The 24636-nt window shown below is 52.0% G+C and overlaps 7 long non-coding RNA genes across 8 annotated transcripts; all 7 read left to right on the forward strand.

The window, feature by feature from the left end:
• The first annotated feature begins 2157 nt into the window (after nt 1–2157).
• Nucleotides 2158–3726, forward strand: LOC122463475. The gene is made up of 2 exons (XR_006286892.1): nt 2158–3369; nt 3518–3726. It is a non-coding gene; the product is annotated as an uncharacterized LOC122463475 (long non-coding RNA).
• A 3862-nt stretch (nt 3727–7588) lies between these two features.
• Nucleotides 7589–24507, forward strand: LOC122463477. Of its 2 annotated transcripts, XR_006286895.1 has the most exons (4): nt 7589–8814; nt 8969–9518; nt 20052–20101; nt 24407–24507. It is a non-coding gene; the product is annotated as an uncharacterized LOC122463477 (long non-coding RNA). The 2 variants fall into 2 exon arrangements; XR_006286894.1 differs by lacking the exon at nt 24407–24507 and having other exon boundaries at nt 20052–20355.
• Nucleotides 9951–11532, forward strand: LOC122463480. Its single transcript, XR_006286898.1, has 2 exons — nt 9951–11151; nt 11324–11532. It is a non-coding gene; the product is annotated as an uncharacterized LOC122463480 (long non-coding RNA).
• Nucleotides 12101–19333, forward strand: LOC122463474. The gene is made up of 3 exons (XR_006286891.1): nt 12101–12260; nt 17685–18934; nt 19125–19333. It is a non-coding gene; the product is annotated as an uncharacterized LOC122463474 (long non-coding RNA).
• Nucleotides 15386–16966, forward strand: LOC122463481. The gene is made up of 2 exons (XR_006286899.1): nt 15386–16613; nt 16758–16966. It is a non-coding gene; the product is annotated as an uncharacterized LOC122463481 (long non-coding RNA).
• Nucleotides 20889–21687, forward strand: LOC122463479. The gene is made up of 2 exons (XR_006286897.1): nt 20889–21302; nt 21479–21687. It is a non-coding gene; the product is annotated as an uncharacterized LOC122463479 (long non-coding RNA).
• LOC122463476 lies at nt 23403–24025 on the forward strand. The gene is made up of 2 exons (XR_006286893.1): nt 23403–23664; nt 23817–24025. It is a non-coding gene; the product is annotated as an uncharacterized LOC122463476 (long non-coding RNA).
• Nucleotides 24508–24636: the final 129 nt, after the last annotated feature.

Consider the following 24636-nt stretch of genomic DNA (forward strand, 5'->3'; position numbering starts at 1 on the left):
CGCTTGAATTGAAGCCGGGGTCCGATGAAACATGGTGTGGCGAAGGGGCGGCTGTAAGGGGATGGTGGAGGCCGTGATAAATTCGACCCTTTTTTGAAAAAAGCCAAGAAACCCCCCAAAACAATCCAAATCTTTCCAGGTCTGGAAATGAACAGGTGAGGTGCGGGGCTCCTTTCAGCTCCTCACTTCCACGTAATCCTTCCTCATCTCCTCTTGCCTTGCCCAATTGACACTGTCCCACCAACCTCAGCTTTGACCCTCTGTTTCCTGCGCAGAATAAAACATACTGCTGGCTGTAGTAGTGTTCCTTGTCTTGATTGGGAAAGGTCCCTACGTGGTGTCCCAATTCCAGGCCTTTGGTCTCTTTGCTGGTAGAGTGAGGCTATATTTTTGGACTGTCTTTGAGGTGATTGAAAGAGCTGTCCTTCCTGACAGCTCTTTGGTGATCTGGTGGCATAGGTACACGTGTCGTGGTGTTAGATCTTGCACGTGGGTGCACCTAACCCTACTAACAGGACTGAGTAAGAAGTAAGGGATGTCTGTTTTGGAAAAGGGCAGGGGGTTCAAAGTTGGAATGTTCTTGGTGGGGTAGACAGGTAAGTCGGGAAGGGTGTTGGTGAGGGATGGAGGATTCCTTGGTCATGGGAGGTTCCCTTACCTGTTCATTTCCAGACCTTTTCACGTCTGTGACTCCTTTCCCCTTCTTTCAAGGAAGTAGGATTTTTGTGAAGGAAGGGTGACCGCCCTGTAATCGGGGTTCGGGTCGCTTTCCTTTCCCCCTCTTTGCATTGGCCCTCTTCATGCCAAAGTGAGCTCCCTGTAACTAGGGTGTGCAACTTTCCCAAGCTTACTCGCCCATTTGAAAGCTAGTTATAGAAAGCAGCCTCTTTGGAGAGTTAGGGGTTTGTCCTTCTAGCTCTCCTGTCGCCGTGCCCTACTCACACGCACAACCAAGTCCAAACCGAGCGAACTCTGCATCCCGCTGGCCCTGACTGCTGCTGCTGCTGCAAGGTTTCCTGCTCTACGCCACAGGTTGGTGCCGAAGACTGGGAGTTGGGCTAATTTCAAGGAAGGGCCTTGTCCATTTAATCTGAACAGCTTTGATAGTTACGTGTACGGAGCTCACGCCTCACCACGCTTCTCCCCTTTTCTCTCTCTCTCTCTCTCTCTCTCTCTCTAGCAACTCAGAAGAGAAAACGGAGAAGAGGACAGAAGTACCAAAGAAACGGCAGGAAAAGACAATGGAAGCAGAAGCCACAGAAAAGGGACACACACCTTGCACTGCATGGGCCTCCCTGCAATGAGGACACGGGATTTCCACTTAAGCTTCATTCCCCCTTGAGGTGCCAGGTAAAAGGACCTCCCTGTAAACGGGGATCAAGGTCCACCCCTTCCCAGCAAAAAGGCTTGAGGTGTCCGTTTGGTAGCTAAGGCTGAGGGACCCCCCTTTAAGAAGGGTAGCGGTCTCTCTGTGCCTTTCAGCTCTTTAGGAGCTAGGCTTTGAAATGCCCTGTGCCGTTGACCTCTCCCTGTAAGAAGGGTTCAGGTCTCCCCTTTCTAGACTGTTTCTGGGCCGCTGGCACTTGCTGGGCAAAGAGACCCCCCTCTCCTGAGGGAATGGAGGTCTCTCCTTTTCAGCGCTTTAGCCTCTGGCCCGTTGTAATGCCCCTGGCTTGAGGACCACCCTGTAAGGAGGGTTTGGGTCTCCTTTGCCATGCTGCTTTCGCCACAGGTCACTTTGACATACCAGGCAAAATGACTACCCTGTAAGCAGGGTGTAAGGTCTTCTCTCTCTCTATCTTAAGCCAGTGGGGCCTTTCCGTGCCTGTGGCTGAGGGACCCCCCTTTAAGAAGGGTAGCGGTCTCTCTGGGCCTTTCAGCTCTTTAGGAGCTAGGCTTTGAAATGCCCTGTGCCGTTGACCTCTCCCTGTAAGAAGGGTTCAGGTCTCCCCTTTCTAGACTGTTTTGGGCCGCTGGCACTTGCTGGGCAAAGAGACCCCCCTCTCCTGAGGGAATGGAGGTCTCTCCCTTTCTCCACTCTAAAAGGGTTTAGCCAAGGCTTAAGGACCGCCCTGTAAGGAGGGTTTGGGTCTCCTTTGCCATGCTGCTTTCGCCACAGGTCACTTTGACATGCCAGGCAAAATGACCGCCCTGTAAATAGGGTGTAAGGTCTTCTCCCTCTCCCTCTTAAGCCCGTGGAGCCTTTCCGTGCCTGTGGCTGAGGGACCCCCTTTTAAGAAGGGTTGAGCGTCTCTTTTCTCTTTGTCCTCGTAAACTGCCCTAGAAATGATTTCGACTTGGCTTTTTTGAAATTTGCAGTCAAATCCTATTTGTGACCGCTTCAATTGAAGCCGGGGTCCGATGAAACATGGTGTGGCGAAGGGGCGGCTGTAAGGGGATGGTGGAGGCCGTGATAAATTCGACCCTTTTTTGAAAAAAGCCAAGAAACCCCCCAAAACAATCCAAATCTTTCCAGGTCTGGAAATGAACAGGTGAGGTGCGGGGCTCCTTTCAGCTCCTCACTTCCACGTAATCCTTCCTCATCTCCTCTTGCCTTGCCCAATTGACACTGTCCCACCAACCTCAGCTTTGACCCTCTGTTTCCTGTGCAGAATAAAACATACTGCTGGCTGTAGTAGTGTTCCTTGTCTTGATTGGGAAAGGTCCCTACGTGGTGTCCCAATTCCAGGCCTTTGGTCTCTTTGCTGGTAGAGTGAGGCTATATTTTTGGACTGTCTTTGAGGTGATTGAAAGAGCTGTCCTTCCTGACAGCTCTTTGGTGATCTGGTGGCATAGGTACACGTGTCGTGGTGTTAGATCTTGCACGTGGGTGCACCTAACCCTACTAACAGGACTGAGTAAGAAGTAAGGGATGTCTGTTTTGGAAAAGGGCAGGGGGTTCAAAGTTGGAATGTTCTTGGTGGGGTAGACAGGTAAGTCGGGAAGGGTGTTGGTGAGGGATGGAGGATTCCTTGGTCATGGGAGGTTCCCTTACCTGTTCATTTCCAGACCTTTTCACGTCTGTGACTCCTTTCCCCTTCTTTCAAGGAAGTAGGATTTTTGTGAAGGAAGGGTGACCGCCCTGTAATCGGGGTTCGGGTCGCTTTCCTTTCCCCCTCTTTGCATTGGCCCTCTTCATGCCAAAGTGAGCTCCCTGTAACTAGGGTGTGCAACTTTCCCAAGCTTACACGCCCATTTGAAAGCTAGTTATAGAAAGCAGCCTCTTTGGAGAGTTAGGGGTTTGTCCTTCTAGCTCTCCTGTCGCCGTGCCCTACTCACACGCACAACCAAGTCCAAACCGAGCGAACTCTGCATCCCGCTGGCCCTGACTGCTGCTGCTGCTGCAAGGTTTCCTGCTCTACGCCACAGGTTGGTGCCGAAGACTGGGAGTTGGGCTAATTTCAAGGAAGGGCCTTGTCCATTTAATCTGAACAGCTTTGATAGTTACGTGTACGGAGCTCACGCCTCACCACGCTTCTCCCCTTTTCTCTCTCTCTCTCTCTCTCTCTCTCTCTAGCAACTCAGAAGAGAAAACGGAGAAGAGGACAGAAGTACCAAAGAAACGGCAGGAAAAGACAATGGAAGCAGAAGCCACAGAAAAGGGACACACACCTTGCACGCATGGGCCTCCCTGCAATGAGGACACGGGATTTCCACTTAAGCTTCATTCCCCCTTGAGGTGCCAGGTAAAAGGACCTCCCTGTAAACGGGGATCAAGGTCCACCCCTTCCCAGCAAAAAGGCTTGAGGTGTCCGTTTGGTAGCTAAGGCTGAGGGACCCCCCTTTAAGAAGGGTAGCGGTCTCTCTGTGCCTTTCAGCTCTTTAGGAGCTAGGCTTTGAAATGCCCTGTGCCGTTGACCTCTCCCTGTAAGAAGGGTTCAGGTCTCCCCTTTCTAGACTGTTTTGGGCCGCTGGCACTTGCTGGGCAAAGAGACCCCCCTCTCCTGAGGGAATGGAGGTCTCTCCCTTTCTCCACTCTAAAAGGGTTTAGCCAAGGCTTAAGGACCGCCCTGTAAGGAGGGTTTGAGTCTCCTTTGCCATGCTGCTTTCGCCACAGGTCACTTTGACATGCCAGGCAAAATGACCGCCCTGTAAATAGGGTGTAAGGTCTTCTCCCTCTCCCTCTTAAGCCCGTGGGGCCTTTCCGTGCCTGTGGCTGAGGGACCCCCCTTTAAGAAGGGTAGCGGTCTCTCTGTGCCTTTCAGCTCTTTAGGAGCTAGGCTTTGAAATGCCCTGTGCCGTTGACCTCTCCCTGTAAGAAGGGTTCAGGTCTCCCCTTTCTAGACTGTTCTGGGCCGCTGGCACTTGCTGGGCAAAGAGACCAACCTCTCCTGAGGGAATGGAGGTCTCTCCTTTTCACCGCTTTAGCCTCTGGCCCGTTGTAATGCCCCTGGCTTGAGGACCACCCTGTAAGGAGGGTTTGGGTCTCCTTTGCCATGCTGCTTTCGCCACAGGTCACTTTGACATACCAGGCAAAATGACTACCCTGTAAGCAGGGTGTAAGGTCTTCTCTCTCTCTATCTTAAGCCAGTGGGGCCTTTCCGTGCCTGTGGCTGAGGGACCCCCCTTTAAGAAGGGTAGCGGTCTCTCTGGGCCTTTCAGCTCTTTAGGAGCTAGGCTTTGAAATGCCCTGTGCCGTTGACCTCTCCCTGTAAGAAGGGTTCAGGTCTCCCCTTTCTAGACTGTTTTGGGCCGCTGGCACTTGCTGGGCAAAGAGACCACCCTCTCCTGAGGGAATGGAGGTCTCTCCCTTTCTCCACTCTAAAAGGGTTTAGCCAAGGCTTAAGGACCGCCCTGTAAGGAGGGTTTGGGTCTCCTTTGCCATGCTGCTTTCGCCACAGGTCACTTTGACATGGCAGGGAAAATGACCGCCCTGTAAATAGGGTGTAAGGTCTTCTCCCTCTCCCTCTTAAGCCCGTGGAGCCTTTCCGTGCCTGTGGCTGAGGGACCCCCTTTTAAGAAGGGTTGAGCGTCTCTTTTCTCTTTGTCCTCGTAAACTGCCCTAGAAATGATTTCGACTTGGCTTTTTTGAAATTTGCAGTCAAATCCTATTTGTGACCGCTTGAATTGAAGCCGGGGTCCGATGAAACATGGTGTGGCGAAGGGGCGGCTGTAAGGGGATGGTGGAGGCCGTGATAAATTCGACCCTTTTTTGAAAAAAGCCAAGAAACCCCCCAAAACAATCCAAATCTTTCCAGGTCTGGAAATGAACAGGTGAGGTGCGGGGCTCCTTTCAGCTCCTCACTTCCACGTAATCCTTCCTCATCTCCTCTTGCCTTGCCCAATTGACACTGTCCCACCAACCTCAGCTTTGACCCTCTGTTTCCTGCGCAGAATAAAACATACTGCTGGCTGTAGTAGTGTTCCTTGTCTTGATTGGGAAAGGTCCCTACAGTGGTGTCCCAATTCCAGGCCTTTGGTCTCTTTGCTGGTAGAGTGAGGCTATATTTTTGGACTGTCTTTGAGGTGATTGAAAGAGCTGTCCTTCCTGACAGCTCTTTGGTGATCTGGTGGCATAGGTACACGTGTCGTGGTGTTAGATCTTGCACGTGGGTGCACCTAACCCTACTAACAGGACTGAGTAAGAAGTAAGGGATGTCTGTTTTGGAAAAGGGCAGGGGGTTCAAAGTTGGAATGTTCTTGGTGGGGTAGACAGGTAAGTCGGGAAGGGTGTTGGTGAGGGATGGAGGATTCCTTGGTCATGGGAGGTTCCCTTACCTGTTCATTTCCAGACCTTTTCACGTCTGTGACTCCTTTCCCCTTCTTTCAAGGAAGTAGGATTTTTGTGAAGGAAGGGTGACCGCCCTGTAATCGGGGTTCGGGTCGCTTTCCTTTCCCCCTCTTGGCATTGGCCCTCTTCATGCCAAAGTGAGCTCCCTGTAACTAGGGTGTGCAACTTTCCCAAGCTTACATCGCCCATTTGAAAGCTAGTTATAGAAAGCAGCCTCTTTGGAGAGTTAGGGGTTTGTCCTTCTAGCTCTCCTGTCGCCGTGCCCTACTCACACGCACAACCAAGTCCAAACCGAGCGAACTCTGCATCCCGCTGGCCCTGACTGCTGCTGCTGCTGCAAGGTTTCCTGCTCTACGCCACAGGTTGGTGCCGAAGACTGGGAGTTGGGCTAATTTCAAGGAAGGGCCTTGTCCATTTAATCTGAACAGCTTTGATAGTTACGTGTACGGAGCTCACGCCTCACCACGCTTCTCCCCTTTTCTCTCTCTCTCTCTCTCTCTCTCTCTAGCAACTCAGAAGAGAAAACGGAGAAGAGGACAGAAGTACCAAAGAAACGGCAGGAAAAGACAATGGAAGCAGAAGCCACAGAAAAGGGACACACACCTTGCACTGCATGGGCCTCCCTGCAATGAGGACACGGGATTTCCACTTAAGCTTCATTCCCCCTTGAGGTGCCAGGTAAAAGGACCTCCCTGTAAACGGGGATCAAGGTCCACCCCTTCCCAGCAAAAAGGCTTGAGGTGTCCGTTTGGTAGCTAAGGCTGAGGGACCCCCCTTTAAGAAGGGTAGCGGTCTCTCTGTGCCTTTCAGCTCTTTAGGAGCTAGGCTTTGAAATGCCCTGTGCCGTTGACCTCTCCCTGTAAGAAGGGTTCAGGTCTCCCCTTTCTAGACTGTTTTGGGCCGCTGGCACTTGCTGGGCAAAGAGACCCCCCTCTCCTGAGGGAATGGAGGTCTCTCCCTTTCTCCACTCTAAAAGGGTTTAGCCAAGGCTTAAGGACCGCCCTGTAAGGAGGGTTTGAGTCTCCTTTGCCATGCTGCTTTCGCCACAGGTCACTTTGACATGCCAGGCAAAATGACCGCCCTGTAAATAGGGTGTAAGGTCTTCTCCCTCTCCCTCTTAAGCCCGTGGGCCTTTCCGTGCCTGTGGCTGAGGGACCCCCCTTTAAGAAGGGTAGCAGTCTCTCTGGGCCTTTCAGCTCTTTAGGAGCTAGGCTTTGAAATGCCCTGTGCCGTTGACCTCTCCCTGTAAGAAGGGTTCAGGTCTCCCCTTTCTAGACTGTTCTGGGCCGCTGGCACTTGCTGGGCAAAGAGACCAACCTCTCCTGAGGGAATGGAGGTCTCTCCCTTTTCACCGCTTTAGCCTCTGGCCCGTTGTAATGCCCCTGGCTTGAGGACCACCCTGTAAGGAGGGTTTGGGTCTCCTTTGCCATGCTGCTTTCGCCACAGGTCACTTTGACATGCCAGGCAAAATGACCGCCCTGTAAATAGGGTGTAAGGTCTTCTCCCTCTCCCTCTTAAGCCCGTGGGGCCTTTCCGTGCCTGTGGCTGAGGGACCCCCCTTTAAGAAGGGTAGCGGTCTCTCTGTGCCTTTCAGCTCTTTAGGAGCTAGGCTTTGAAATGCCCTGTGCCGTTGACCTCTCCCTGTAAGAAGGGTTCAGGTCTCCCCTTTCTAGACTGTTTTGGGCCGCTGGCACTTGCTGGGCAAAGAGATCCCCCTCTCCTGAGGGAATGGAGGTCTCTCCCTTTCTCCACTCTAAAAGGGTTTAGCCAAGGCTTAAGGACCGCCCTGTAAGGAGGGTTTGGGTCTCCTTTGCCATGCTGCTTTCGCCACAGGTCACTTTGACATGGCAGGGAAAATGACCGCCCTGTAAATAGGGTGTAAGGTCTTCTCCCTCTCCCTCTTAAGCCCGTGGAGCCTTTCCGTGCCTGTGGCTGAGGGACCCCCTTTTAAGAAGGGTTGAGCGTCTCTTTTCTCTTTGTCCTCGTAAACTGCCCTAGAAATGATTTCGACTTGGCTTTTTTGAAATTTGCAGTCAAATCCTATTTGTGACCGCTTGAATTGAAGCCGGGGTCCGATGAAACATGGTGTGGCGAAGGGGCGGCTGTAAGGGGATGGTGGAGGCCGTGATAAATTCGACCCTTTTTTGAAAAAAGCCAAGAAACCCCCCAAAACAATCCAAATCTTTCCAGGTCTGGAAATGAACAGGTGAGGTGCGGGGCTCCTTTCAGCTCCTCACTTCCACGTAATCCTTCCTCATCTCCTCTTGCCTTGCCCAATTGACACTGTCCCACCAACCTCAGCTTTGACCCTCTGTTTCCTGCGCAGAATAAAACATACTGCTGGCTGTAGTAGTGTTCCTTGTCTTGATTGGGAAAGGTCCCTACGTGGTGTCCCAATTCCAGGCCTTTGGTCTCTTTGCTGGTAGAGTGAGGCTATATTTTTGGACTGTCTTTGAGGTGATTGAAAGAGCTGTCCTTCCTGACAGCTCTTTGGTGATCTGGTGGCATAGGTACACGTGTCGTGGTGTTAGATCTTGCACGTGGGTGCACCTAACCCTACTAACAGGACTGAGTAAGAAGTAAGGGATGTCTGTTTTGGAAAAGGGCAGGGGGTTCAAAGTTGGAATGTTCTTGGTGGGGTAGACAGGTAAGTCGGGAAGGGTGTTGGTGTGGGATGGAGGATTCCTTGGTCATGGGAGGTTCCCTTACCTGTTCATTTCCAGACCTTTTCACGTCTGTGACTCCTTTCCCCTTCTTTCAAGGAAGTAGGATTTTTGTGAAGGAAGGGTGACCGCCCTGTAATCGGGGTTCGGGTCGCTTTCCTTTCCCCCTCTTGGCATTGGCCCTCTTCATGCCAAAGTGAGCTCCCTGTAACTAGGGTGTGCAACTTTCCCAAGCTTACTCGCCCATTTGAAAGCTAGTTATAGAAAGCAGCCTCTTTGGAGAGTTAGGGGTTTGTCCTTCTAGCTCTCCTGTCGCCGTGCCCTACTCACACGCACAACCAAGTCCAAACCGAGCGAACTCTGCATCCCGCTGGCCCTGACTGCTGCTGCTGCTGCAAGGTTTCCTGCTCTACGCCACAGGTTGGTGCCGAAGACTGGGAGTTGGGCTAATTTCAAGGAAGGGCCTTGTCCATTTAATCTGAACAGCTTTGATAGTTACGTGTACGGAGCTCACGCCTCACCACGCTTCTCCCCTTTTCTCTCTCTCTCTCTCTCTCTCTCTCTCTCTCTCTAGCAACTCAGAAGAGAAAACGGAGAAGAGGACAGAAGTACCAAAGAAACGGCAGGAAAAGACAATGGAAGCAGAAGCCACAGAAAAGGGACACACACCTTGCATGCATGGGCCTCCCTGCAATGAGGACACGGGATTTCCACTTAAGCTTCATTCCCCCTTGAGGTGCCAGGTAAAAGGACCTCCCTGTAAACGGGGATCAAGGTCCACCCCTTCCCAGCAAAAAGGCTTGAGGTGTCCGTTTGGTAGCTAAGGCTGAGGGACCCCCCTTTAAGAAGGGTAGCGGTCTCTCTGTGCCTTTCAGCTCTTTAGGAGCTAGGCTTTGAAATGCCCTGTGCCGTTGACCTCTCCCTGTAAGAAGGGTTCAGGTCTCCCCTTTCTAGACTGTTCTGGGCCGCTGGCACTTGCTGGGCAAAGAGACCACCCTCTCCTGAGGGAATGGAGGTCTCTCCTTTTCACCGCTTTAGCCTCTGGCCCGTTGTAATGCCCCTGGCTTGAGGACCACCCTGTAAGGAGGGTTTGGGTCTCCTTTGCCATGCTGCTTTCGCCACAGGTCACTTTGACATACCAGGCAAAATGACTACCCTGTAAGCAGGGTGTAAGGTCTTCGCTCTCTCTATCTTAAGCCAGTGGGGACTTTCCGTGCCTGTGGCTGAGGGACCCCCCTTTAAGAAGGGTAGCGGTCTCTCTGGGCCTTTCAGCTCTTTAGGAGCTAGGCTTTGAAATGCCCTGTGCCGTTGACCTCTCCCTGTAAGAAGGGTTCAGGTCTCCCCTTTCTAGACTGTTTTGGGCCGCTGGCACTTGCTGGGCAAAGAGATCCCCCCTCTCCTGAGGGAATGGAGGTCTCTCCCTTTCTCCACTCTAAAAGGGTTTAGCCAAGGCTTAAGGACCGCCCTGTAAGGAGGGTTTGGGTCTCCTTTGCCATGCTGCTTTCGCCACAGGTCACTTTGACATGGCAGGGCAAAATGACCGCCCTGTAAATAGGGTGTAAGGTCTTCTCCCTCTCCCTCTTAAGCCCGTGGAGCCTTTCCGTGCCTGTGGCTGAGGGACCCCCTTTTAAGAAGGGTTGAGCGTCTCTTTTCTCTTTGTCCTCGTAAACTGCCCTAGAAATGATTTCGACTTGGCTTTTTTGAAATTTGCAGTCAAATCCTATTTGTGACCGCTTGAATTGAAGCCGGGGTCCGATGAAACATGGTGTGGCGAAGGGGCGGCTGTAAGGGGATGGTGGAGGCCGTGATAAATTCGACCCTTTTTTGAAAAAAGCCAAGAAACCCCCCAAAACAATCCAAATCTTTCCAGGTCTGGAAATGAACAGGTGAGGTGCGGGGCTCCTTTCAGCTCCTCACTTCCACGTAATCCTTCCTCATCTCCTCTTGCCTTGCCCAATTGACACTGTCCCACCAACCTCAGCTTTGACCCTCTGTTTCCTGCGCAGAATAAAACATACTGCTGGCTGTAGTAGTGTTCCTTGTCTTGATTGGGAAAGGTCCCTACGTGGTGTCCCAATTCCAGGCCTTTGGTCTCTTTGCTGGTAGAGTGAGGCTATATTTTTGGACTGTCTTTGAGGTGATTGAAAGAGCTGTCCTTCCTGACAGCTCTTTGGTGATCTGGTGGCATAGGTACACGTGTCGTGGTGTTAGATCTTGCACGTGGGTGCACCTAACCCTACTAACAGGACTGAGTAAGAAGTAAGGGATGTCTGTTTTGGAAAAGGGCAGGGGGTTCAAAGTTGGAATGTTCTTGGTGGGGTAGACAGGTAAGTCGGGAAGGGTGTTGGTGAGGGATGGAGGATTCCTTGGTCATGGGAGGTTCCCTTACCTGTTCATTTCCAGACCTTTTCACGTCTGTGACTCCTTTCCCCTTCTTTCAAGGAAGTAGGATTTTTGTGAAGGAAGGGTGACCGCCCTGTAATCGGGGTTCGGGTCGCTTTCCTTTCCCCCTCTTTGCATTGGCCCTCTTCATGCCAAAGTGAGCTCCCTGTAACTAGGGTGTGCAACTTTCCCAAGCTTACTCGCCCATTTGAAAGCTAGTTATAGAAAGCAGCCTCTTTGGAGAGTTAGGGGTTTGTCCTTCTAGCTCTCCTGTCGCCGTGCCCTACTCACACGCACAACCAAGTCCAAACCGAGCGAACTCTGCATCCCGCTGGCCCTGACTGCTGCTGCAAGGTTTCCTGCTCTACGCCACAGGTTGGTGCCGAAGACTGGGAGTTGGGCTAATTTCAAGGAAGGGCCTTGTCCATTTAATCTGAACAGCTTTGATAGTTACGTGTACGGAGCTCACGCCTCACCACGCTTCTCCCCTTTTCTCTCTCTCTCTCTCTCTCTCTCTCTCTCTCTCTCTCTCTCTCTCTCTCTCTAGCAACTCAGAAGAGAAAACGGAGAAGAGGACAGAAGTACCAAAGAAACGGCAGGAAAAGACAATGGAAGCAGAAGCCACAGAAAAGGGACACACACCTTGCATGCATGGGCCTCCCTGCAATGAGGACACGGGATTTCCACTTAAGCTTCATTCCCCCTTGAGGTGCCAGGTAAAAGGACCTCCCTGTAAACGGGGATCAAGGTCCACCCCTTCCCAGCAAAAAGGCTTGAGGTGTCCGTTTGGTAGCTAAGGCTGAGGGACCCCCCTTTAAGAAGGGTAGCGGTCTCTCTGTGCCTTTCAGCTCTTTAGGAGCTAGGCTTTGAAATGCCCTGTGCCGTTGACCTCTCCCTGTAAGAAGGGTTCAGGTCTCCCCTTTCTAGACTGTTTTGGGCCGCTGGCACTTGCTGGGCAAAGAGACCCCCCTCTCCTGAGGGAATGGAGGTCTCTCCCTTTCTCCACTCTAAAAGGGTTTAGCCAAGGCTTAAGGACCGCCCTGTAAGGAGGGTTTGAGTCTCCTTTGCCATGCTGCTTTCGCCACAGGTCACTTTGACATGCCAGGCAAAATGACCGCCCTGTAAATAGGGTGTAAGGTCTTCTCCCTCTCCCTCTTAAGCCCGTGGGGCCTTTCCGTGCCTGTGGCTGAGGGACCCCCCTTTAAGAAGGGTAGCGGTCTCTCTGTGCCTTTCAGCTCTTTAGGAGCTAGGCTTTGAAATGCCCTGTGCCGTTGACCTCTCCCTGTAAGAAGGGTTCAGGTCTCCCCTTTCTAGACTGTTCTGGGCCACTGGCACTTGCTGGGCAAAGAGACCAACCTCTCCTGAGGGAATGGAGGTCTCTCCTTTTCACCGCTTTAGCCTCTGGCCCGTTGTAATGCCCCTGGCTTGAGGACCACCCTGTAAGGAGGGTTTGGGTCTCCTTTGCCATGCTGCTTTCGCCACAGGTCACTTTGACATACCAGGCAAAATGACTACCCTGTAAGCAGGGTGTAAGGTCTTCGCTCTCTCTATCTTAAGCCAGTGGGGACTTTCCGTGCCTGTGGCTGAGGGACCCCCCTTTCAGAAGGGTAGCGGTCTCTCTGGGCCTTTCAGCTCTTTAGGAGCTAGGCTTTGAAATGCCCTGTGCCGTTGACCTCTCCCTGTAAAAAGGGTTCAGGTCTCCCCTTTCTAGACTGTTTTGGGCCGCTGGCACTTGCTGGGCAAAGAGACCCCCCTCTCCTGAGGGAATGGAGGTCTCTCCCTTTCTCCACTCTAAAAGGGTTTAGCCAAGGCTTAAGGACCGCCCTGTAAGGAGGGTTTGGGTCTCCTTTGCCATGCTGCTTTCGCCACAGGTCACTTTGACATGCCAGGCAAAATGACCGCCCTGTAAATAGGGTGTAAGGTCTTCTCCCTCTCCCTCTTAAGCCCGTGGAGCCTTTCCGTGCCTGTGGCTGAGGGACCCCCTTTTAAGAAGGGTTGAGCGTCTCTTTTCTCTTTGTCCTCGTAAACTGCCCTAGAAATGATTTCGACTTGGCTTTTTTGAAATTTGCAGTCAAATCCTATTTGTGACCGCTTGAATTGAAGCCGGGGTCCGATGAAACATGGTGTGGCGAAGGGGCGGCTGTAAGGGGATGGTGGAGGCCGTGATAAATTCGACCCTTTTTTGAAAAAAGCCAAGAAACCCCCCAAAACAATCCAAATCTTTCCAGGTCTGGAAATGAACAGGTGAGGTGCGGGGCTCCTTTCAGCTCCTCACTTCCACGTAATCCTTCCTCATCTCCTCTTGCCTTGCCCAATTGACACTGTCCCACCAACCTCAGCTTTGACCCTCTGTTTCCTGCGCAGAATAAAACATACTGCTGGCTGTAGTAGTGTTCCTTGTCTTGATTGGGAAAGGTCCCTACGTGGTGTCCCAATTCCAGGCCTTTGGTCTCTTTGCTGGTAGAGTGAGGCTATATTTTTGGACTGTCTTTGAGGTGATTGAAAGAGCTGTCCTTCCTGACAGCTCTTTGGTGATCTGGTGGCATAGGTACACGTGTCGTGGTGTTAGATCTTGCACGTGGGTGCACCTAACCCTACTAACAGGACTGAGTAAGAAGTAAGGGATGTCTGTTTTGGAAAAGGGCAGGGGGTTCAAAGTTGGAATGTTCTTGGTGGGGTAGACAGGTAAGTCGGGAAGGGTGTTGGTGAGGGATGGAGGATTCCTTGGTCATGGGAGGTTCCCTTACCTGTTCATTTCCAGACCTTTTCACGTCTGTGACTCCTTTCCCCTTCTTTCAAGGAAGTAGGATTTTTGTGAAGGAAGGGTGACCGCCCTGTAATCGGGGTTCGGGTCGCTTTCCTTTCCCCCTCTTTGCATTGGCCCTCTTCATGCCAAAGTGAGCTCCCTGTAACTAGGGTGTGCAACTTTCCCAAGCTTACTCGCCCATTTGAAAGCTAGTTATAGAAAGCAGCCTCTTTGGAGAGTTAGGGGTTTGTCCTTCTAGCTCTCCTGTCGCCGTGCCCTACTCACACGCACAACCAAGTCCAAACCGAGCGAACTCTGCATCCCGCTGGCCCTGACTGCTGCTGCTGCTGCAAGGTTTCCTGCTCTACGCCACAGGTTGGTGCCGAAGACTGGGAGTTGGGCTAATTTCAAGGAAGGGCCTTGTCCATTTAATCTGAACAGCTTTGATAGTTACGTGTACGGAGCTCACGCCTCACCACGCTTCTCCCCTTTTCTCTCTCTCTCTCTCTCTCTCTAGCAACTCAGAAGAGAAAACGGAGAAGAGGACAGAAGTACCAAAGAAACGGCAGGAAAAGACAATGGAAGCAGAAGCCACAGAAAAGGGACACACACCTTGCACGCATGGGCCTCCCTGCAATGAGGACATGGGATTTCCACTTAAGCTTCATTCCCCCTTGAGGTGCCAGGTAAAAGGACCTCCCTGTAAACGGGGATCAAGGTCCACCCCTTCCCAGCAAAAAGGCTTGAGGTGTCCGTTTGGTAGCTAAGGCTGAGGGACCCCCCTTTAAGAAGGGTAGCGGTCTCTCTGTGCCTTTCAGCTCTTTAGGAGCTAGGCTTTGAAATGCCCTGTGCCGTTGACCTCTCCCTGTAAGAAGGGTTCAGGTCTCCCCTTTCTAGACTGTTTTGGGCCGCTGGCACTTGCTGGGCAAAGAGACCCCCCTCTCCTGAGGGAATGGAGGTCTCTCCCTTTCTCCACTCTAAAAGGGTTTAGCCAAGGCTTAAGGACCACCCTGTAAGGAGGGTTTGGGTCTCCTTTGCCATGCTGCTATCGCCACAGGTCACTTTGACACGCCAGGCAAAATGACCACCCTGTAAATAGGGTGTAAGGTCTTCTCCCTCTCCCTCTTAAGCCCGTGGGGCCTTTCCGTGCCTGTGGCTGAGGGACCCCCCTTTAAGAAGGGTAGCGGTCTCTCTGTGCCTTTCAGCTCTTTAGGAGCTAGGCTTTGAAATGCCCTGTGCCGTTGACCTCTCCCTGTAAGAAGGGTTCAGGTCTCCCCTTTCTAGACTGTTCTGGGCCGCTGGCACTTGCTGGGCAAAGAGACCAAGCTCTACTGAGGGAATGGAGGTCTCTCCTTTTCACCGCGTTAGCCTCTGGCCCGTTGTAATGCCCCTGGCTTGAGGACCACCCTGTAAGGAGGGTTTGGGTCTCCTTTGCCATGCTGCTTTCGCCACAGGTCACTTTGACATGCCAGGCAAAATGACTACCCTCTAAGCAGGGTGTAAGGTCTTCTCTCTCTCCATCTTAAGCCAGTGGGTCCTTTCTGTGCCTGTGGCTGAGGGACCCCCCTTTAAGAAGGGTAGCGGTCTCTCTGTGCCTTTCAGCTCTTTAGGAGCTAGGCTTTGAAATGCCCTGTGCCGTTGACCTCTCCCTGTAAGAATGGTTCAGGTCTCCCCTTTCTAGACTGTTTTGGGCCGCTGGCACTTGCTGGGCAAAGAGACCCCCCTCTCCTGAGGGAATGGAGGTCTCTCCCTTTCTCCACTCTAAAAGGGTTTAGCCAAGGCTTAAGGACCACCCTGTAAGGAGGGTTTGGGTCTCCTTTGCCATGCTGCTTTCGCCACAGGTCACTTTGACATGCCAGGCAAAATGACCGCCCTGTAAATAGGGTGTAAGGTCTTCTCCCTCTCCCTCTTAAGCCCGTGGGGCCTTTCCGTGCCTGTGGCTGAGGGACCCCCTTTTAAGAAGGGTTGAGCGTCTCTTTTCTCTTTGTCCTCGTAAACTGCCCTAGAAATGATTTCGACTTGGCTTTTTTGAAATTTGCAGTCAAATCCTATTTGTGACCGCTTGAATTGAAGCCGGGGTCCGATGAAACATGGTGTGGCGAAGGGGCGGCTGTAAGGGGATGGTGGAGGCCGTGATAAATTCGACCCTTTTTTGAAAAAAGCCAAGAAACCCCCCAAAACAATCCAAATCTTTCCAGGTCTGGAAATGAACAGGTGAGGTGCGGGGCTCCTTTCAGCTCCTCACTTCCACGTAATCCTTCCTCATCTCCTCTTGCCTTGCCCAATTGACACTGTCCCACCAACCTCAGCTTTGACCCTCTGTTTCCTGCGCAGAATAAAACATACTGCTGGCTGTAGTAGTGTTCCTTGTCTTGATTGGGAAAGGTCCCTACGTGGTGTCCCAATTCCAGGCCTTTGGTCTCTTTGCTGGTAGAGTGAGGCTATATTTTTGGACTGTCTTTGAGGTGATTGAAAGAGCTGTCCTTCCTGACAGCTCTTTGGTGATCTGGTGGCATAGGTACACGTGTCGTGGTGTTAGATCTTGCACGTGGGTGCACCTAACCCTACTAACAGGACTGAGTAAGAAGTAAGGGATGTCTGTTTTGGAAAAGGGCAGGGGGTTCAAAGTTGGAATGTTCTTGGTGGGGTAGACAGGTAAGTCGGGAAGGGTGTTGGTGAGGGATGGAGGATTCCTTGGTCATGGGAGGTTCCCTTACCTGTTCATTTCCAGACCTTTTCACGTCTGTGACTCCTTTCCCCTTCTTTCAAGGAAGTAGGATTTTTGTGAAGGAAGGGTGACCGCCCTGTAATCGGGGTTCAGGTCGCTTTCCTTTCCCCCTCTTGGCATTGGCCCTCTTCATGCCAAAGTGAGCTCCCTGTAACTAGGGTGTGCAACTTTCCCAAGCTTACTCGCCCATTTGAAAGCTAGTTATAGAAAGCAGCCTCTTTGGAGAGTTAGGGGTTTGTCCTTCTAGCTCTCCTGTCGCCGTGCCCTACTCACACGCACAACCAAGTCCAAACCGAGCGAACTCTGCATCCCGCTGGCCCTCGCTGCTGCTGCTGCTGCAAGGTTTCCTGCTCTACGCCACAGGTTGGTGCCGAAGACTGGGAGATGGACTAATTTCAAGGAAAGGCCTTGTCCATTTAATCTGAACAGCTTTGATAGTTACGTGTACGGAGCTCACGCCTCACCACGCTTCTCCCCTTTTCTCTCTCTCTCTCTCTCTCTCTCTAGCAACTCAGAAGAGAAAACGGAGAAGAGGACAGAAGTACCAAAGAAACGGCAGGAAAAGACAATGGAAGCAGAAGCCACAGAAAAGGGACACACACCTTGCACGCATGAGCCTCCCTGCAATGAGGACATGGGATTTCCACATAAGCTTCATTCCCCCTTGAGGTGCCAGGTAAAAGGACCTCCCTGTAAACGGGGATCAAGGTCCACCCCTTCCCAGCAAAAAGGCTTGAGGTGTCCGTTTGGTAGCTAAGGCTGAGGGACCCCCCTTTAAGAAGGGTAGCGGTCTCTCTGTGCCTTTCAGCTCTTTAGGAGATAGGCTTTGAAATGCCCTGTGCCGTTGACCTCTCCCTGTAAGAAGGGTTCAGGTCTCCCCTTTCTAGACTGTTCTGGGCCGCTGGCACTTGCTGGGCAAAGAGACCACCCTCTCCTGAGGGAATGGAGGTTTCTCCCTTTCTCCACTCTAAAAGGGTTTAGCCAAGGCTTAAGGACTTCCCTGTAAGGAGGGTTTGGGTCTCCTTTGCCATGCTGCTTTCGCCACAGGTCACTTTGACATGCCAGGCAAAATGACTACCCTGTAAGCAGGGTGTAAGGTCTTCTCTCTCTTCATCTTAAGCCAGGGGGGCCTTTCCGTGACTGTGGCTGAGGGACCCCCCTTTAAGAAGGGTAGCGGTCTCTCTGTGCCTTTCAGCTCTTTAGGAGCTAGGCTTTGAAATGCCCTGTACCGTTGACCTCTCCCTGTAAGAAGGGTTCAGGTCTCCCCTTTCTAGACTGTTTTGGGCCGCTGGCACTTGCTGGGCAAAGAGACCCCCCTCTCCTGAGGGAATGGAGGTCTCTCCCTTTCTCCACTCTAAAAGGGTTTAGCCAAGGCTTAAGGACCACCCTGTAAGGAGGGTTTGGGTCTCCTTTGCCATGCTGCTTTCGCCACAGGTCACTTGGACATGCCAGGCAAAATGACCGCCCTGTAAATAGGGTGTAAGGTCTTCTCCCTCTCCCTCTTAAGCCCGTGGGGCCTTTCCGTGCCTGTGGCTGAGGGACCCCCTTTTAAGAAGGGTTGAGCGTCTCTTTTCTCTTTGTCCTCGTAAACTGCCCTAGAAATGATTTCGACTTGGCTTTTTTGAAATTTGCAGTCAAATCCTATTTGTGACCGCTTGAATTGAAGCCGGGGTCCGATGAAACATGGTGTGGCGAAGGGGCGGCTGTAAGGGGATGGTGGAGGCCGTGATAAATTCGACCCTTTTTTGAAAAAAGCCAAGAAACCCCCCAAAACAATCCAAATCTTTCCAGGTCTGGAAATGAACAGGTGAGGTGCGGGGCTCCTTTCAGCTCCTCACTTCCACGTAATCCTTCCTCATTTCCTCTTGCCTTGCCCAATTGACACTGTCCCACCAACCTCAGCTTTGACCCTCTGTTTCCTGTGCAGAATAAAACATACTGCTGGCTGTAGTAGTGTTCCTTGTCTTGATTGGGAAAGGTCCCTACCTGGTGTCCCAATTCCAGGCCTTTGGTCTCTTTGCTGGTAGAGTGAGGCTATATTTTTGGACTGTCTTTGAGGTGATTGAAAGAGCTGTCCTTCCTGACAGCTCTTTGGTGATCTGGTGGCATAGGTACACGTGTCGTGGTGTTAGATCTTGCACGTGGGTGCACCTAACCCTACTAACAGGACTGAGTAAGAAGTAAGGGATGTCTGTTTTGGAAAAGGGCAGGGGGTTCAAAGTTGGAATGTTCTTGGTGGGGTAGACAGGTAAGTCGGGAAGGGTATTGGTGAGGGATGGAGGATTCCTTGGTCATGGGAGGTTCCCTTACCTGTTCATTTCCAGACCTTTTCACGTCTGTGACTCCTTTCCCCTTCTTTCAAGGAAGTAGGATTTTTGTGAAGGAAGGGTGACCGCCCTGTAATCGGGGTTCGGGTCGCTTTCCTTTCCCCCTCTTGGCATTGGCCCTCTTCATGCCAAAGTGAGCTCCCTGTAACTAGGGTGTGCAACTTTCCCAAGCTTACTCGCCCATTTGAAAGCTAGTTGTAGAAAGCAGCCTCTTTGCAGAGTTAGGGGTTTGTCCTTCTAGCTCTCCTGTCGCCGTGCCCTACTCACACGCACAACCAAGTCCAAACCGAGCGAACTCTGCATCCCGCTGGCCCTGACTGCTGCTGCTGCTGCAAGGTTTCCTGCTCTACGCCACAGGTTGGTGCCGAAGACTGGGAGTTGGGCTAATTTCAAGGAAGGGCCTTGTCCATTTAATCTGAACAGCTTTGATAGTTACGTGTACGGAGCTCACGCCTCACCACGCTTCTCCCCTTTTTTCTCTCTCTCTCTCTCTCTCTCTCTCTCTCTCTCTCTCTCTCTCTCTCTCTCTCTCTCTCTCTCTCTCTAGCAACTCAGAAGAGAAAACGGAGAAGAGGACAGAAGTACCAAAGAAACGGCAGGAAAAGACAATGGAAGCAGAAGCCACAGAAAAGGGACACACACCTTGCACGCATGGGCCTCCCTGCAATGAGGACACGGGATTTCCACTTAAGCTTCATTCCCCCTTGAGGTGCCAGGTAAAAGGACCTCCCTGTAAACGGGGATCAAGGTCCACCCCTTCCCAGCAAAAAGGCTTGAGGTGTCCGTTTGGTAGCTAAGGCTGAGGGACCCCCCTTTAAGAAGGGTAGCGGTCTCTCTGTGCCTTTCAGCTCTTTAGGAGCTAGGCTTTGAAATGCCCTGTGCCGTTGACCTCTCCCTGTAAGAAGGGTTCAGGTCTCCCCTTTCTAGACTGTTCTGGGCCGCTGGCACTTGCTGGGCAAAGAGACCACCCTCTCCTGAGGGAATGGAGGTTTCTCCCTTTCTCCACTCTAAAAGGGTTTAGCCAAGGCTTAAGGACTTCCCTGTAAGGAGGGTTTGGGTCTCCTTTGCCATGCTGCTTTCGCCACAGGTCACTTTGACATGCCAGGCAAAATGACTACCCTGTAAGCAGGGTGTAAGGTCTTCTCTCTCTTCATCTTAAGCCAGTGGGGCCTTTCCGTGCCTGTGGCTGAGGGACCCCCCTTTAAGAAGGGTAGCGGTCTCTCTGTGCCTTTCAGCTCTTTAGGAGCTAGGCTTTGAAATGCCCTGTGCCGTTGACCTCTCCCTGTAAGAAGGGTTCAGGTCTCCCCTTTCTAGACTGTTTTGGGCCGCTGGCACTTGCTGGGCAAAGAGACCCCCCTCTCCTGAGGGAATGGAGGTCTCTCCCTTTCTCCACTCTAAAAGGGTTTAGCCAAGGCTTAAGGACCACCCTGTAAGGAGGGTTTGGGTCTCCTTTGCCATGCTGCTTTTGCCACAGGTCACTTGGACATGCCAGGCAAAATGACCGCCCTGTAAATAGGGTGTAAGGTCTTCTCCCTCTCCCTCTTAAGCCCGTGGGGCCTTTCCGTGCCTGTGGCTGAGGGACCCCCTTTTAAGAAGGGTTGAGCGTCTCTTTTCTCTTTGTCCTCGTAAACTGCCCTAGAAATGATTTCGACTTGGCTTTTTTGAAATTTGCAGTCAAATCCTATTTGTGACCGCTTGAATTGAAGCCGGGGTCCGATGAAACATGGTGTGGCGAAGGGGCGGCTGTAAGGGGATGGTGGAGGCCGTGATAAATTCGACCCTTTTTTGAAAAAAGCCAAGAAACACCCCAAAACAATCCAAATCTTTCCAGGTCTGGAAATGAACAGGTGAGGTGCGGGGCTCCTTTCAGCTCCTCACTTCCACGTAATCCTTCCTCATTTCCTCTTGCCTTGCCCAATTGACACTGTCCCACCAACCTCAGCTTTGACCCTCTGTTTCTTGTGCAGAATAAAACATACTGCTGGCTGTAGTAGTGTTCCTTGTCTTGATTGGGAAAGGTCCCTACCTGGTGTCCCAATTCCAGGCCTTTGGTCTCTTTGCTGGTAGAGTGAGGCTATATTTTTGGACTGTCTTTGAGGTGATTGAAAGAGCTGTCCTTCCTGACAGCTCTTTGGTGATCTGGTGGCATAGGTACACGTGTCGTGGTGTTAGATCTTGCACGTGGGTGCACCTAACCCTACTAACAGGACTGAGTAAGAAGTAAGGGATGTCTGTTTTGGAAAAGGGCAGGGGGTTCAAAGTTGGAATGTTCTTGGTGGGGTAGACAGGTAAGTCGGGAAGGGTAGTTGGTGAGGGATGGAGGATTCCTTGGTCATCGGAGGTTCCCTTACCTGTTCATTTCCAGACCTTTTCACGTCTGTGACTCCTTTCCCCTTGTTTCAAGGAAGTAGGATTTTTGTGAAGGAAGGGTGACCGCCCTGTAATCGGGGTTCGGGTCGCTTTCCTTTCCCCCTCTTGGCATTGGCCCTCTTCATGCCAAAGTGAGCTCCCTGTAACTAGGGTGTGCAACTTTCCCAAGCTTACTCGCCCATTTGAAAGCTAGTTGTAGAAAGCAGCCTCTTTGCAGAGTTAGGGGTTTGTCCTTCTAGCTCTCCTGTCGCCGTGCCCTACTCACACGCACAACCAAGTCCAAACCGAGCGAACTCTGCATCCCGCTGGCCCTCACTGCTGCTGCTGCTGCAAGGTTTCCTGCTCTACGCCACAGGTTGGTGCCGAAGACTGGGAGTTGGGCTAATTTCAAGGAAGGGCCTTGTCCATTTAATCTGAACAGCTTTGATAGTTACGTGTACGGAGCTCACGCCTCACCACGCTTCTCCCCTTTTTTTTCTCTCTCTCTCTCTCTCTCTCTCTCTCTCTCTCTCTCTCTCTCTCTCTCTCTAGCAACTCAGAAGAGAAAACGGAGAAGAGGACAGAAGTACCAAAGAAACGGCAGGAAAAGACAATGGAAGCAGAAGCCACAGAAAAGGGACACACACCTTGCACGCATGGGCCTCCCTGCAATGAGGACACGGGATTTCCACTTAAGCTTCATTCCCCCTTGAGGTGCCAGGTAAAAGGACCTCCCTGTAAACGGGGATCAAGGTCCACCCCTTCCCAGCAAAAAGGCTTGAGGTGTCCGTTTGGTAGCTAAGGCTGAGGGACCCCCCTTTAAGAAGGGTAGCGGTTTCTCTGTGCCTTTCAGCTCTTTAGGAGCTAGGCTTTGAAATGCCCTGTGCCGTTGACCTCTCCCTGTAAGAAGGGTTCAGGTCTCCCCTTTCTAGACTGTTCTGGGCCGCTGGCACTTGCTGGGCAAAGAGACCACCCTCTCCTGAGGGAATGGAGGTCTCTCCTTTTCAGCGCTTTAGCCTCTGGCCCGTTGTAATGCCCCTGGTTGAGGACCACCCTGTAAGGAGGGTTTGGGTCTCCTTTGCCATGCTGCTTTCGCCACAGGTCACTTTGACATGCCAGGCAAAATGACTACCCTGTAAGCAGGGTGTAAGGTCTTCACTCTCTCCATCTTAAGCCAGTGGGTCCTTTCCGTGCCTGTGGCTGAGGGACCCCCCTTTAAGAAGGGTAGCGGTCTCTCTGTGCCTTTCAGCTCTTTAGGAGCTAGGCTTTGAAATGCCCTGTGCCGTTGACCTCTCCCTGTAAGAAGGGTTCAGGTCTCCCCTTTCTAGACTGTTTTGGGCCGCTGGCACTTGCTGGGCAAAGAGACCCCCCTCTCCTGAGGGAATGGAGGTTTCTCCCTTTCTCCACTCTAAAAGGGTTTAGCCAAGGCTTAAGGACCGCCCTGTAAGGAGGGTTTGGGTCTCCTTTCCCATGCTGCTTTCGCCACAGGTCACTTTGACATGCCAGGCAAAATGACCGCCCTGTAAATAGGGTGTAAGGTCTTCTCCCTCTCCCTCTTAAGCCCATGGGGCCTTTCCGTGCCTGTGGCTGAGGGACCCCCTTTTAAGAAGGGTTGAGCGTCTCTTTTCTCTTTGTCCTCGTAAACTGCCCTAGAAATGATTTCGACTTGGCTTTTTTGAAATTTGCAGTCAAATCCTATTTGTGACCGCTTGAATTGAAGCCGGGGTCCGATGAAACATGGTGTGGCGAAGGGGCGGCTGTAAGGGGATGGTGGAGGCCGTGATAAATTCGACCCTTTTTTGAAAAAAGCCAAGAAACCCCCCAAAACAATCCAAATCTTTCCAGGTCTGGAAATGAACAGGTGAGGTGCGGGGCTCCTTTCAGCTCCTCACTTCCACGTAATCCTTCCTCATTTCCTCTTGCCTTGCCCAATTGACACTGTCCCACCAACCTCAGCTTTGACCCTCTGTTTCCTGTGCAGAATAAAACATACTGCTGGCTGTAGTAGTGTTCCTTGTCTTGATTGGGAAAGGTCCCTACCTGGTGTCCCAATTCCAGGCCTTTGGTCTCTTTGCTGGTAGAGTGAGGCTATATTTTTGGACTGTCTTTGAGGTGATTGAAAGAGCTGTCCTTCCTGACAGCTCTTTGGTGATCTGGTGGCATAGGTACACGTGTCGTGGTGTTAGATCTTGCACGTGGGTGCACCTAACCCTACTAACAGGACTGAGTAAGAAGTAAGGGATGTCTGTTTTGGAAAAGGGCAGGGGGTTCAAAGTTGGAATGTTCTTGGTGGGGTAGACAGGTAAGTCGGGAAGGGTGTTGGTGAGGGATGGAGGATTCCTTGGTCATGGGAGGTTCCCTTACCTGTTCATTTCCAGACCTTTTCACGTCTGTGACTCCTTTCCCCTTCTTTCAAGGAAGTAGGATTTTTGTGAAGGAAGGGTGACCGCCCTGTAATCGGGGTTTGGGTCGCTTTCCTTTCCCCCTCTTGGCATTGGCCCTCTTCATGCCAAAGTGAGCTCCCTGTAACTAGGGTGTGCAACTTTCCCAAGCTTACTCGCCCATTTGAAAGCTAGTTATAGAAAGCAGCCTCTTTGGAGAGTTAGGGGTTTGTCCTTCTAGCTCTCCTGTCGCCGTGCCCTACTCACACGCACAACCAAGTCCAAACCGAGCGAACTCTGCATCCCGCTGGCCCTGACTGCTGCTGCTGCTGCAAGGTTTCCTGCTCTACGCCACAGGTTGGTGCCGAAGACTGGGAGTTGGGCTAATTTCAAGGAAGGGCCTTGTCCATTTAATCTGAACAGCTTTGATAGTTACGTGTACGGAGCTCACGCCTCACCACGCTTCTCCCCTTTTCTCTCTCTCTCTCTCTCTCTCTCTCTCTCTCTAGCAACTCAGAAGAGAAAACGGAGAAGAGGACAGAAGTACCAAAGAAACGGCAGGAAAAGACAATGGAAGCAGAAGCCACAGAAAAGGGACACACACCTTGCACGCATGGGCCTCCCTGCAATGAGGACACGGGATTTCCACTTAAGCTTCATTCCCCCTTGAGGTGCCAGGTAAAAGGACCTCCCTGTAAACGGGGATCAAGGTCCACCCCTTCCCAGCAAAAAGGCTTGAGGTGTCCGTTTGGTAGCTAAGGCTGAGGGACCCCCCTTTAAGAAGGGTAGCGGTCTCTCTGTGCCTTTCAGCTCTTTAGGAGCTAGGCTTTGAAATGCCCTGTGCCGTTGACCTCTCCCTGTAAGAAGGGTTCAGGTCTCCCCTTTCTAGACTGTTTTGGGCCGCTGGCACTTGCTGGGCAAAGAGACCCCCCTCTCCTGAGGGAATGGAGGTCTCTCCCTTTCTCCACTCTAAAAGGGTTTAGCCAAGGCTTAAGGACCGCCCTGTAAGGAGGGTTTGAGTCTCCTTTGCCATGCTGCTTTCGCCACAGGTCACTTAGACATGCCAGGCAAAATGACCGCCCTGTAAATAGGGTGTAAGGTCTTCTCCCTCTCCCTCTTAAGCCCGTGGGGCCTTTCCGTGCCTGTGGCTGAGGGACCCCCCTTTAAGAAGGGTAGCGGTCTCTCTGTGCCTTTCAGCTCTTTAGGAGCTAGGCTTTGAAATGCCCTGTGCCGTTGACCTCTCCCTGTAAGAAGGGTTCAGGTCTCCCCTTTCTAGACTGTTTTGGGCCGCTGGCACTTGCTGGGCAAAGAGACCCCCCTCTCCTGAGG

Source organism: Chelonia mydas, chromosome 21 (genome assembly GCF_015237465.2).
Source record: "Chelonia mydas isolate rCheMyd1 chromosome 21, rCheMyd1.pri.v2, whole genome shotgun sequence".
NCBI lineage: Eukaryota > Metazoa > Chordata > Testudines > Cheloniidae > Chelonia > Chelonia mydas.